Here is a 13,733-nt window from a genome sequence, read left to right on the forward strand (position 1 = left end):
TGCTACTGGGTCAAAGTATAACAAATCTGTCTGTTAGAGAATGGGGAGCAAAATTGGTCTTATAATTATGTGTATGTATGTATGAGTGTGTGTGTGTGTGTGTGTGTGTGTGTGTGTGTGTGTGTGTGTGTGTGTGTGTGTGTGTGTGTGTGTGTGTGTGTGTGTGTGTGTGTGTGTGTGTGTGTGTGTGTGTGTGTGTGTGTGTGTGCATATTGTTTGCCATGCTGAGGAGGACTCCATAGTTCTGGCCAGACGATACTCGATGATAGGCTGTCTGGAAAAAAGGTGTTAGCCCATCAACAGACTGTCAACCACATTCTCTCACACACATGTTTAAGCTCATATACACACACACAAATAAAATATAGCTATCAAGCACTACTAATACAGAGCTGAAGATATAGGGAAGGTATTTCCAATAGTTACCCCCAGTCTGTAGAACCAACCAGTATGCATATTTAAGAACGCATTATGCACATGGATATCCGCTCATCATGTAAGCCTTGTCACTTGAAAAACAATTTGTCACCCTGTAGTGTTTAAGCTGTCATGATGAACCGAGTGTGAATATTATGAACTGGGTTAGTGCACAGAATTTAATCAAATGAACTGCTGCAAACCCAGCAGGAATTACAGCTTATACCACATTATAGCAAGTAAGCACTTTTGGAAAAATGCATACATACTGTATGTCCTTGAGGTATTTGAACATCACGTGTTAATGAATATTTAATGATGAAAATAGTAACCTCTGAGCAAAGTAGATTTTCAAACATGCATCACTGCACATTTAAGGAACTATCATAGTATGTTAACTGGAATAAAATGATGATCCTAATCAGTATATGTGAAACCACATCTATGCTTCACTCTGCTGAGCGCTGTAAAAAGAGAGCCTCCTTCTGGCACTGAATAGAATTATGTAGGTAAAGAAAGTTGTTGTATTAACAGCTTGCTGATGTAATTTAAAAGAAATCCAATTATCTTTAAAATATGTGATCTTTAGCAATATCATTTAACCTCTCAGCTAATAAAAAGAATTGCCATACCACAGAGGCAGGCATCTAACTGATAATGTAGTTAACGACACCTTGCGATTGTGGCTTGATTTATTTCTACCTTATAAGGTCATTTTCTATAGAAATGTCATTTATACAGTACATGACCTAAAAAAGGTATCCAACACCCATTCAGCAGAGAAGATAGATAAATGAGAATTCACGGAATGCTGTGAATGGAAACAACGTATGGTCTAAATTAAGGATACAAACAAAATTGAAACGTAAAGAAAGTGATATGGCTCATGATATTCACTGTAATTGTGTATTTATGAGCCCAATTAAGTTTCTATAAAACGATTACAGTCTACAAGGACACACAGCAGGCTCAAAAGAGCAGGAATTAAATATGATGTTCTTTTCTGTTTTCTTTTGTGTTTGTTAGTATCTAAGTGAGAGATAAAGCCAGCGGACAGCTCGACGCTGCAGGTCTGTCCTGCTAATATTCTTTGTATTTGCTCTCAGTGTGTGTTCTCCCGTTTTTGTGGTCGTGGATCATAGAAGGCTAGACAGAGCAAACAAAAAATGTAATATGAAGAGAAAATGCATGACCATAGCCTTGGGGAGTAAAAGGACAGCACGATAGGGACCATTTTTGTGTGTGTGTGTGTGTGTGTGTGTGTGTGTGTGTGTGTGTGTGTGTGTGTGTGTGTGTGTGTGTGTGTGTGTGTGTGTGAGAGACATAAAGAAATGGACCATTTCTCTCAGAGCCAAAATGAGGTTGGGGAATTGGATAGAACACTTTCGTTCCCCCCAATGAAAGTGTCTCTCTCATATTCGCAGGAGGACATATGGGGTGTGAAGCAAAGCCATCGGATGACGACAGGGGGAGAGGAATGCTCTCGAGCCCAAAGAGATGACAAGAGAAAAAAACTACCTGAAACTAAGTTAAGGGGGAATCAGTCGTGAGATTGCTTGGTAAACCTCTGGTCTGGAACCACTGTAAAGTTTAATGAAGAAACTTCCCTAGTCTTTTCTATGGGGGACTGGGTGCCAATGTTGCAACTATCAAAACAAAACATGTTACTTGGGATCATGCTGACGGGCGGCACAGCATGTTCTAGCATCGTACAGCACAATATGCAGTGTCCACCTAACCTCACTTCATCACTGTGAATGTGCCGATACACTTAGCCTCGCACACGTGCACTTGTGCAGATACACCCACGCAGCATGCACGCGCCGCTACGCATGCACACACACAGGCAAGACAGGTTGGGAGACAGTCGGTGCGGAGATAGATGGGGGAGGTAAATAGGGGTGTCATGGCAGTGTGATGGAATGAGGCAGGGGAGAATTCATCCTGTGTTTCCTCTAGCCTCTGTCCCCCTGCTGACAGCATCCTGAAATAGGGCCCACTGTGTCTGTATATATATATGTGTGTGTGTGTGTGTGTACGTGTGCGTGTGTGTGTGTGTGTGTGAGGCAGAGAATGCATTTGTCTTTTGTATGTGCTTCCTCCTTTCCTCTCTGTATGTGTTTTTTAACTTTGGTGTGTCTGTGTGTGTTTCTCCCTCTGTGTATTTGGTATCTCCCCAGCTCTGGGAGCGCGATGAAAGTGTTGAATGTGAAGGGAGATAGAGGTAACACCAGGGAATGTGGGAACGAGAGCTCGCCCTCTGGGGAAAATGAAACATCCTTCCTGTTTCATTTTTTTTCTCAGGTCTGGTTTGAACTGTAATCCCACCGGGCAGTGGTCAGTAAAGTGTTATTAGATCCCGCTGAGCATCCGTCTGTGTTCTGTACAGGTTGGAAATACCTGGGGGTAATCTTTTAAATTCTGCCATGCTGAAGGTAAGAGAGACAAAGCTGTAAATGTGTTAGGTATTTAGCGTGTATTTTCCTATATCTGGCACCAGTGGGACCTGTTTTAGGTCATTCAAATGATACCTTTGTGAAGAGAGGAAAAAAACAAGAGAAAACCTCCTTTGATTTTGGAAGAATGTTGCCATTGTAGCGATGAAATGCAAATCAACCTTCTGCTGCTTTTTAACAATGACTATAAAATAATTTTCAAACCTTTATTTAACCAGATTGGTCCCATTGAGATCATAGATCTCTTTTTCAAGGGAGACCTGCAGCATATAGGTTCCACATGAAACATAAAACAATAAAGGACATCATACATTATATTTACAGGATACATTTACATAGTTATAGACATTTACAAGTACCCATAGTATCAACGAGCATTTCATTTAGCCTAGCTTTAAAAACATGCAGAGGAATGAGATTGCTCAGTTTCAATTCTTGCTGAAGATTGTTCCAAGCAAGTGGAGCTGCGCACATAAAAGCTGTCTTACCTAAGACTGTCCTTGCTCTTGGCACATCTAACAATACTACATCATGCGATCTCAGACAATAGCTGCTTGCAACTCTCTGTTTTATAATAATTCAATGTTGCATGTAAGTTTTATTTATATAAAAAGTCACAGCTTGTTCGTCCTCCCACATCTTTGGACCAAGACTTACTGTTATGTCAAATTATTTTTGTTTGCAAAACACATCTCTGCCCTCTTGGGACACATACCAAGAAATCCCATCAATATGGGGTGTTAAAGGAGCAGCTTAAAACTGCAGAACCCGGCAGAAGTTAAAATTGGCTTCAGGCATTGCTTTGGGAATGAATGAGAGACCATTTTGTCACGCATATTTTACCACATATAAATATAGATTTTGGTTGCTATGTCAACGGGTAGGTACAAATGAGTATGGTAGTTGTAAGTCAGTACATTGGTACTGACCATTGTTGTTTAGAAATGTTTGCAAAGGCGACCTTTGTTTAGTGGTTATCCTCTCAAACCTAACTCGACCTGCTGTTTTAAAGAGGCGTTTTTTGTTGTACATTGTGAAATAAAACAAATCATTTAATGTTAGCCTTCAGTGAAATAATGTTAACAAAGGCAGCACTGTTATCCTTGATTGTCCACATACCTTTCTGTTCTCACTTTAAACTCTCCTTTTCCTCCCATCTTTCTGGCTCTGTCTGTTTGCTTTTGTCTCCAACAGTCTCTCCCTTTTTCTCTCCCAAGGGATAAAGACCCTCCCAGCCTTCAGCTCACTGAAGCCTGTGTGGAGTAATTAGAATTAAAGTATTAGAGTTAAAAAGGAGGATTTGAGTCTGATTATGATGAAGGAAATGCTATAATCCAAATACTCCCTCGTGGGTTTTCTTAAATTTCAGTGCAATCGACTCTTACGAATACACCAAACAGACCAAACAGACCAAACAGACCAGACATGTGCTGGTAACTAAAGCTATTAACCTGTGTGTGTACACATGTATGGTGCTCACAGGTGTGTATGTATTGTGCCATGGTGGTGTGGTAAAATGAAAGTGAATGGTCCTCTATATCTGCCTTAGTCTTTGCAGTGAACCTGACTTTTCCTCTCGATTAAAAATTGAATATCCCCCCTTCTGCTCTCTGTCACGTTTCCTCGCTCCCTCTCTCTTTCACTGTTATCCCCTCTATATCCTCCTCCTCTATTTCCCTTCAAGCCATCTCTGTATATCACTGCCCCACACACACATGCACACGTACCCTGACACATTTTCCCCCCATCGCTCCTCCTGGCTCTCTCCTCCCATCTCATTCTGTGCGACCCCCCCCCCCCCCTACCTCTCCGAACATATTTCATCAAAGGCCTCGTCACAGGTAACAGTCACCCTGATCTCATTAACTGCTGCTAAGCGCAAAAGACTTGAACACACACACACACACACACACACACACACACACACACACACACACACACACACACACACACACACACACACACACACACACACACACACACACACACACACACACACACACACACACACACACACACACACACACACACACACACTGCAACCCTAACGCCAGCATAGGACAAGAAAATCAAAGACAGGCACCTTCAGGAGGGTTCATGCTTAATTCTTAAACCGAGGATAGTTAAAACAATCTAGTGATTTCAGACTACTGCACAAACACTGAGAAAGGCTTTTATATTGTTTTTTTTGTGCATGTGTGTGTCTGTGTGTTTCTGTGTGCATGTGTGTGTTTGTGTTATACCCCTTCTCACTCAGTCTCTGTCCTGTTAGTAGCTGTATTAACCTGGGGTCTCTCTGCTCTCCCGACCACTGTAACCCCATTAACTCCCATTAAGTCTCATTACCACCCTCGTGAGGATCGTTACCGCTTGCTTTATCTCATTTCCTAAACACGACAGCATGCATTCTGTGGAGGTCTACTTGGTACAACACCATTTTTGTCAGTAATTGCAAATCATTATGTAATGGAGGTGGGACTATGTGTGAATGGTGGTTTGCCAGTCAACGATTGACAGTAATTGAGCAATCCACTGCCTCCAAAAACACAAAAAGGCAGCCCACACTGCCAAGGCAACCGTTTTTTTAGGCCTTAAGAACTGTGTGGAAAAACTACCAGAGAAAGGGGCACTGGACTGACAGCATGACACAGAGTCAACTATAATTATACATGACTGTCAGAGTGAAATATTCAGCAATGTGTGGTCACTGATATGAATTATATATTCACTTCCGTCAGGACTTGTGTTTCAAAGTGGGATTTGATGTTGTAAGGGCCAAGAGGGAGTGAGATCTTGAGTAAAATGGAGAGAATAACAGAGAAAGAGGAGTGAATGGAGTGATTAAAGATGAGAAGGGAGGTCAGATGAGGTTAGACATGAGGGAAGTGGAGTTACTGCACAGCTCACTGAAGTCTGTGATATTCCCAGGTGCATGGAAGATGTGTGCCAGGCACTGCTCACACACAGCCAGCGGTTTAGGATTTTTCCATCACCCATTTTTAAATTAAATGTTTGTTGTTAACTATTCACTCAAAAGGTTTAGTTAACAATTCCTTTATGTTCATTTTCGGTCACAGAAACATGATGACCGTGCACATCCTCCGTGCAAAAATGCTGAACACAGCATGCTGATTCCGGTTTTTTGGTTTCAGTTCTTGTTTAAGTGTGTTTGGCAACCGATTTTTTTGGGTGAAATATAAAAATATGTATCCATTGTCACGACATTTCAGTACAGGTCTGTCTGTAATTATATTCAACAGGCACGTACATCTTAAATGGCATATGTGGAGCAAAACCTGCAAAGAAAATTGATGTAGATAACTTAAGGTGCACTGCCACTCACATGTAACAGACCCTATAACTGAGCCTTTTTAATATAATAAGTCATTGTATTTAATCTGTCAAAAGCCCTGCTTACACACCTGCTCTGCTAGTACTGCTGCTTTATGGCTCAGTTTGTAACTAGCGCTGCCAGTTACTGCTGCCGCTGATGCACTCCTGCGTTTCATCAATAACTAGTGCCTGAGCTACACATAGCAGGATTTACAAGATAGATATTCCTCTCAGGGGCTTTGGGGGATCTAGTACTGTAACAGTCATATGGTTTCTGACACAGAGAATGTCCCACAATATAAAATGAAACTGATGCCAGGTTTCTGAATATGGATTTGGAAGCCACATTATTTTAACTGTAAGCTATATACCCCCTGAATACTAAAACTAAAACCATATGTCACCATAACACAGACAAATGACATCTACTGTAATTATGAAACAATTAAAGCAACAAACTCTTTTTAGTTTGTCTTAGTTAAAGGTCACCTATTATGCAAAATCCACTTTTTCACGTCTTTTATACATAACCATGTGTCCCCTCTGTGTAAAGAGATTCTGAAAGTTTCAGGAAAAAAGATTTGCTCACTTTTTGTCCTGATCCATTTAAAAACCTGTCTGAAAATGAGCTGATCAGATTTTGGCCACTTTGTGATGTCATAATGTTTTTTGGCTTGTGTAACCATTAGCCAATCACCAACCAAGGTAACACCCGGCCACCTTATCACCTGAATCTCCTCCTAGAGCACCAATAGCCGCGTTCACACCGGAGTACTTTCACCGTACTTTTCGCGTTTTAGTTCCGTGAGTCGCGTTCACACCAACAATCGTACTTAATCTCGGGTACTTTTACCCCCATTTTTAGAGCCAACTCAGAGAGCGTACTTTTCTGTGGGTGAAAAGTTCTCCAAAAGTGCCCCAGTGCTGATTGGCTGGGCGAATTGCAAACCACGCCCGTACAACTCTGAAAATGTTGTGTAGAGCCGCCATTGTTTTTCCTCGCTACAAAAACACAACGCTCCGTGCATTGTGTTTGTTTTTGAAAGCAGTTATGGCAAGCATCAAGAAATGATGAGGAGGTGTCGGCGCTTCTGGAGATCTACGCAGAGGACGCGACCCAGGGAATGCACTGAAGCCAGTTCAGTAGCTTTCACTCGACCTGGGAATGTGCACAGCCCCACGGCACACCGGCTAAAAATAAAGAAACTCGGGCAGGACTACAAACGGCGGATTCAGTGGCCAACGATCACGACCACGACGAAGGTAAAATCAACTACATGCACTGGGGTTTTAATCTGCACAATAATGGTCTCAGATGTACTTTTATTTGCTCAGTAGATCAAGCTAGCCATGCTAGCCATAATAGGCTAACACCGGCCCCGAGCACACAGTACACACACACTGTAACTTTGTCTTGAAAGAACGTTACGCATCGAACTGATGTTCACAATCATGTTTATTTCATAATATTCATCATATTTTATGTTTAACTTGCCTCAACAACATTAAACAAAGTTCAAGCATACATGAAGCACTCTTCAAAAAGGAACAATCCTCCGTGTTTGAACCTCTTAAATCGCTGCATAGCCGATTTATTTGGACTGGATTATCCCAGAGGGTCTAAACATTCTTTATAACACAGTTTCAGATTTGTGAAACCTTAATTCTATTTGTGAAAATAAAAAAAAAGGGAGATTTCAGTGCTTTTTTTACATGTAGACCACATTAGACCAGGTCCTGATCTAAAACCACTATACCTAGACTCATCAAATCTGGACTGGATTATCCCAGAGAGTCAAAAGATTCTTTATAACACAGTTTCAGATTTGTGAAACCTTAATTCTATTTGTGAAAATACAAAAAACACATTCCTAGTATGTTGTAAAACTACATGGCGACTAAACTTGTATATTGTATATTGCTTATTTTCCCCTCTTAGGAAAGCGGACACGGGATGCGAATTTCTTTGACACCGCCCAGGCGTTGGAGGACCGGCGTGCCGTGGTGAATGAGTCGCTGCGTGGAGATCAGATGGTGCTGTTCACCAAGGCCCAGGAAACGGAGGACAAGATGCTCACCTCGATGGAGCGCCAGGCAGAAGTGTTCAAGCAGCAGATGGAGCGCCAGCAGCACCAGGATGAAGTGTGGGCGCTGCGCCATGAGGAAGCGTCGGCGCAGCGGCAGGATGAGCGACAAACTGCATTTAATAACAGTTTATTTGGTATAGTTTTTGTAAATACTGACACACGACACACAACGTTGCACTAAGGTGTGCATGCTGCTGAGAATATCCCTACACCTGGGACAGTTTATTTTATATTGTTATTACTGTTATGACTTTATTTTATATATAATGTTTACTGACATGTACAACTGACACTTTATTTACATTTAAAATTGTTCTATTTAATGTTATGTCTTGAGAGTGCAATAAAGAAAACCGACATGGCGATTAAGCTTATTTCTCCTGACACTTTATCTTTAGTGACCTGTGTAGCATCCTACACATCACATGTAAGTGATTATTCTGATACCATCATGTTTCATCGGTTATAAACTGGCAAAGCTTTATTTGTCATTTATTTATCATCAATGTTGCAACCTTGTGGGGGAATGGCAGGGGCACATACACAAATATGATAATTTATATCATTTTAAATATTATTTGACCTAAACTTTTAATTCCCCCCCATTTCACACAACACAACATGGAGTCCACTATGGGCCAAAACTAACATGTATGTTTGCATAGTGTTTATGGCAGACGGATGCAGTGGGTCTCAGGAAGATATATAATAAAGGTGGGTTTGCTGCTGAGACTCCCTACAGCTGGGAGTTTATTTTATATTGTTATTACTGTTATTATATAGTACAACTGACACTTTATTTTATATTGACAATGTTTACTGACATGTACAACTGACACTTTAGTTACATTTAAAATATTTCTATTTAATGTTATGTCTTGAGAGTGCAATAAAGAAAACCGACATGGCGATTAAACAGATCCTGTATCAGTTTTTCTTCTTCTCTTGTTTTGTAGCGGGTTGCAAACAACTTTAAGGTGCTTACCGCCACCTACTGTACTTGTAATCTTCCCTCAGGGAAAAGTACTCCGGTGTGAACGCGATCTGTACTAAGTACCCTGGGGTTAAAAGCGCCAGGGCTCTTAGTGCCGGAACTAAGTACAGGAAAGTACTTGGTGTGAACGCGGCTATTGTGTTTTTCTTTAACCAAATATCTCTCAGAGGGGCGTGGGGTCCTTATTTTCATCTGAAGTAACAGACACAGAATTAGCACTTTTGAAACAGGGCTGAAACAGAGGGGATTATGGGATGCTACAATGCAGGATCTGTTTGGTATTTGGAGCCAAACACTTCAGAGCCAGGTTTTGTATATATCTGAGACCTATAATATATTGATGAAAAACACTATAATTTTTTAGGGCGATTCAAATCTTTGCAGAAAGAAATGAGGTAAAAGCAGCCACTAAAAGTATCAAGTTTGCACATATATGTAACAAAGAAGAAGAAAAAGAAGAAGAAGAAAAAGAGGAAGAAGAAGAAGAAGAAGAAGAGGAAGAGTTAAAGAATTCTGATTAAGAACTGATTCCTTTTACAGCAAAAAAGCAAAGATAAATAGTAAAAAATTAAAAAAGCACAGATAATTTCATATATTTTTAATTAACTAAATAATTATTTCAGTGAGTTTCGTCCAGTATTTGTTTAAGGTTCCTCACATCCACAAAAGAGAAGCTGAAGTTGGTTCTGTAGAGTTGAAATGTTGAAGAGGCCAATTGTGCAAATGTGCTCCTATTTCAAAATGTTATTTCAATGGTGTCCTCATGTGACTTAAGAAACATGGGACTCTTCTGAATATTGTAACAAACAGAAAGTGTTGTTATGACCAACAGCTTGAATTATTTCAGCTTTAAATAGATTTGTTCATAATTGTAGCTTACCAGAAGGGTCAATATACTACAATATGGTGAGATTTTAGTCGATCAAAGCTATGTGCTCCAGGAGGCAATTGCATGAAGTTGTCTAGAGAAATGAATGGCACTTTCACCTCATGGTGCTTAAAATATCTCCTTCCCCTTCATGAAGACAATTATCACCAAACTATGTATGTGCTAATAACTATGACATATTTAACTACCCTAACAGTTGCAATAAGACAGTAGAGTGAGAAAGATGTCAGCCAAGCCCAGGTAGTACCATGGACTGTATATATGGTTAGTACACACCCACACACTCCTGAGAGGAGCTCTAATCAAGCAACATAGGTGACAACACCTGTGTGGGTGTGAAGGCCTTTTAAAGCTTCTATTTCTTTACATCTCCACAACGTTCTTGTGTTGAAGGACAGAACTAACAGTGTCAAATGTGTACACTGTGAAATAAACACACATTTACAGATTCTCAATTCTTCAGGTTCCCTGTTATATTGCATACACCAGTCTTACCGCAGAACTATTGCTCGCTGATTCATTCAGGTTTTATTATCACTGAGATTAGAGCCCCTATAAAGCTGAAACCATGTCCTGATGCCTCTCTGAATTGTAAGAGACAGAACGAGAGACGGGAAGATGTGTGTGAGCCTCTGAGAAAGAGAGAAGTGAGGTAATGCATGTGTGTGTGTGAGTGTGTGGAGGGAAGTGTGTTACAAGGGAAGACTGGATCTGACCCATTAACTTTACAGACCATTCATTGAGCACCTGTGCAGCAGGGGTCAGTAGGGAGATTTCACTGTAAATCTTTACAACGATCACAACGATAGAACAGAGGGAGAGTGAACGAGAGAGAGAAGCACAGCTTGTAACAGTGTTCCCGACTGTCCAAAGCCAAGATAAGTTTCACAAAGAACACATCTGCAGCCAACCAGCCAGCTGGACTTTATTTGCTTATGTTACTTATTTAAACACTCTACAATTAAAAGGACTTTGACAGCTTAGCTATTTTCTGAGCAAACAATGAGTACATGTGGGTTGTTTTTCAGCCGGGAGTGTTCATGTTTCTGCCTTAAGAAAAGCTGTTTTTAGATGTGGCCTTTTTGGCTGTGTCAGGTCACGGCCTGCAAACCCAAAACATGACCTCAAAAGAATGGCTAAGGGGGCTCATATGAGGATATGTGCCTCAAGAAAAGAGAATGAAGAGGTGAAGCAAGAAGAGAGAAAAGTCAATGTACCAAACATCTTGCCTTAGACCAGGATGTGTCTTGCTCTCCTTTTTTGCCCTGCGGCACAGCAGCTCCTCTGCTTGGTCACACCTCAGATCAAGCAACTTCTATACTAAACCCCTGCAGTACTGTGCAGCCGTTCTCTAGAAGGACTTCTAACACTCCCTCCCTCTCTGTGCCATGGCCCTTTTCTTTTTGACATCAGATCACACTCTGCAACAAATCTTTCCACTGTAGATAATTAATAATTCATCCCACCCGACCATTCTCTCCACTGAATAATTGCTATAGTTATTCATGTATCTGATAATACATTACCTGAAGAGCATCTGCTCTGATAACCCCATATCTGTAGAAAACCTACATCACTTCTCCTTCCCTTCTTCAGCTCTCTAGGGTCTAAATTCCACAATGGTTACAATTACACGTGCATTAGAGCTGCTTTTAAGACAGCAAATAACCCTACACTTTACCAAACAAAACACACTGCATTCAAAAAATCAATAATTGTTCTACAATGATCTAGAAAGCAGGATGTAACTGTATCAGTGAGGCTCATTTCATGCACCAGAATTCATTAGCATACACTTGTGGCTCTAATGCACACTGTTTTGCTTAGACAATCAGATATTGCATAAAGCCAATCATGGTAATGGCCATAGCCTGGGAATACTGGATGGTCCAATCATCACCCTTGCCTTAAAGTGCCTTTTTCCAGACTTGACATTTGATATGTGATTGCTGCTTTCATTCAGTTTTGTTTTGATGATCAGAAAACCACCCACACTGTTTGAGGCTGGATTGTTTGTTTTGTTGCTCACGAGCACTTGACTGCAGCTCTAGCGCTCACTGAGGTCGGGCTCTGTTCTTTAGAGCATGGGCGGTTGTTGAATGATCTTTGAGCCTGGCTTCAGAGGGCAAGAAACTCTGGGTCAGTTATAACTGACCACTCGATGTGGGAAAAAATAAACCCCCACAACAAACTGCATAAATAACACTGACCTGCCAGATTTACATTAAACTTTAACACTTTCTCTTTCAGAGGTTCTTTTGTTGCTTATATTTTTAGTTACTGAAGCAAAGGCTCATGATATTCTTTATTTATCAAGGACCTCATCTCATGAGCATCACTTTACTTTTGCTTTAGGATCTGTGGAAGGAAGAGTAAGAAACTAATTGTTTACCAAACTGCAGAATAATTGCTGTTAATGTCTCAGGCTAATTACTGCCCAGGAAACCAGATCAGCGACACATTTCATTACACTATCTTACGTGTGTGTGTGTGTGTGTGTGTGTGTGTGTGTGTGTGTGTGTGTGTGTGTGTGTGTGTGTGTGTGTGTGTGTGTGTGTGCTATTAAAACACCATTACATTTTGTCACGTTTAGAAACACACTCACATAAACACACACTGGCCACTTAGTGAAGCAGCAGAGCAGAGGGGAGTAATTACAGTGTAGGACAGGTCAGCAAGCCCGCGGTTCACCTCAACCCTGAACACTGGAGCTATTCTGGACCTCTGGCAAAAAAGGAAGGGCTGCACACAGAGGTCAACTTCAGTTACCAGGCTAAGAACATTAATTACGCACAGGGCCAACTCAAGATTAGACTGTCATTTGTGGGTTTGCCTGCTTGCATAAATCAGCGAGCGCCTCTTCTGACCACCATGTCAGTGACTGATTATAAGGATTGGGTTCTTTTCACAAGGCAAATACCCTCCTGCTATTAAAATGTGTGTTATTTGTTTTGCACACATGTCAAAGTAATTATGCGCTTGGTTAGGCATGTGCATTTTATGGTCATTTAATGGAGATCATGCAGGGGAAGAGAAGAGGGGGTTGGGAGCATTCCAGCACATTGTGTTTGCTAACCGTGACCTATAGTCCAGGAAAGAGTGTTTGTAGAAAACCTAAAGTCAGTGCACCTTATCTAGGACACTGGTTTACTTTTGTTTGTATTGCTTAGTTTTAATTCTGTGTAAAGAGGCCTAAACCTGCTATACTGGTCTTGGAGCAACTGACATAAAATAAGCTACAATTTAATACATCTCTGTGTCACAATGCGCCAGTCACAGCACGTTTTGTTTTTTAGATGTGCAGTTTATGTCCCCACACTAACTAGGACTTTCACTTACTGCCAGTAAATGTGTGTGTTTCTCAGTAATAGTAGAGATTTGGTGAAACCTGGAAAATCCTCAGTATTTTTGGCAAGCTGTTTAAGTGTGGTTTTCCAATGTTACATAATCTGCCACAGTTGATCCAACGATTTCCCAGAAGAAGGCATAGTTGCAACTGTGCCATAATATTTCTCAGCCTCCCACAAACACACACAGTCATCGACAAACACAGAGTC

This window comes from Trematomus bernacchii, unplaced genomic scaffold (genome assembly GCF_902827165.1).
Source record: "Trematomus bernacchii unplaced genomic scaffold, fTreBer1.1, whole genome shotgun sequence".
In the NCBI taxonomy this organism is placed as follows: Eukaryota; Metazoa; Chordata; class Actinopteri; order Perciformes; family Nototheniidae; genus Trematomus; species Trematomus bernacchii.